The sequence below is a fragment of the Haliaeetus leucocephalus genome, unplaced genomic scaffold, assembly GCF_000737465.1.
Source record: "Haliaeetus leucocephalus isolate CR32 unplaced genomic scaffold, Haliaeetus_leucocephalus-4.0 Scaffold262, whole genome shotgun sequence".
NCBI classification, from domain to species: Eukaryota; Metazoa; Chordata; class Aves; order Accipitriformes; family Accipitridae; genus Haliaeetus; species Haliaeetus leucocephalus.
In genome coordinates, this window is record NW_010972698.1 from 3,133,214 (window position 1) to 3,134,516 (window position 1,303).

The window sequence follows — 1,303 nt, forward strand, 5'->3', positions numbered from 1 at the left end:
CGAAAAGGGCGGCTGTCACGCACCCCGCTTCCCTGTGGGAAGTGAGGCTGGCGGTGAAGGCCTGGCGAAGGCTTTCCGGAGGAGCGCAGTGCCCGGGGTGCGTTTCGGCGGTCGCTGAGGGGAGGAGGCGGCTGCAGCGGCCGCTGCTGGGGCTGCCGGCGGGCCTTGGCTCGGGGGGGGAACTCGCCGCCGGTGCTCGCCGTCAACCCCCCCCCGGCAGTAAAATGGCAGCAGAAAGTTGGAAGCAGCGCCCTTGCCCGCTGCAGCACGGCGCTTGGGCCCGCAGCTGGAGGGGCGTGCAGAGGGCCTGCGCTTCCAGAAGTAACCAAAAGCCGTTCGGCACCTAAAAACTCGATGGTGTCTTACCTGCCGGCTTTCTTTGCCCAATAGCTCATTTTGGACAGAATTGCCCAAAGTGTTTTCATTCAACCCTGCTTGTTGAGGAGAATCTCATTTGTATACTCTTGCCATTTGAAATGTACGTTTTGTGTCAATGTCTTGCCTTTCTAATACAAATATTTTGAACAACACAGTTACTGTTTAACAACAGAGGTTTTATCTGTGCTAGTCTCGTTGTGCTCCCTGGTAGGCCACCCCTGGCAACAGGGAGCAATATGCGAAGGCCTAGTGTAAAAATAAAAACTGAGACCTTACAGTAAAGGACAATTTGGAAAAGGAGGTTAAAACAGATGTATGGTCCCACCGTATTTGTTCATTTTTAACAGGATAACCAATATATATTTTATGTTAGTGAACACATGTTTTAATGGAATTCATTTCCAACATAGACAAATAAAGTGACCTTATTAAGGCAGACCCTAATGCTGAATAGCGAGGGGCTGGTAAAACAGCTATTGATGCAGCAAGTTGAACAGTTGAGATCCTGCCTGAAATTCTACAGGTATAGAAGATAAAAAATGCAAATGCATCTGTATCCAAATAGAAATCACAGGAGAGTCATCTTTCCTGTAGAGCCACATCTATCAGTTGAGGGTTACAAATATGAGAAGTATTAGGGGAGTTTTTCCATGCATGCAGCATCTTAGAGAAAGAAAGAAGGGAGGAGAGAAAGGAGGAGAGAACATTCACAAAAAGGAATGAGTTTGCAGTAGAAGTAAGGAGAGACAGGCAAGAGAACAAAGGAGGAAAATGAGAGAGTTGGAAAAGAAAAATTACTAATATTTACAAAGGGGAAAGAGAGCAATCAGCAACATCAAATCCTGATTTTGAATACTGGTTTCAGCAACTTAGAATTTCTCCTATGCTCTGTTGAACCACGTTTTTCAACCATGAGAAATCTCAA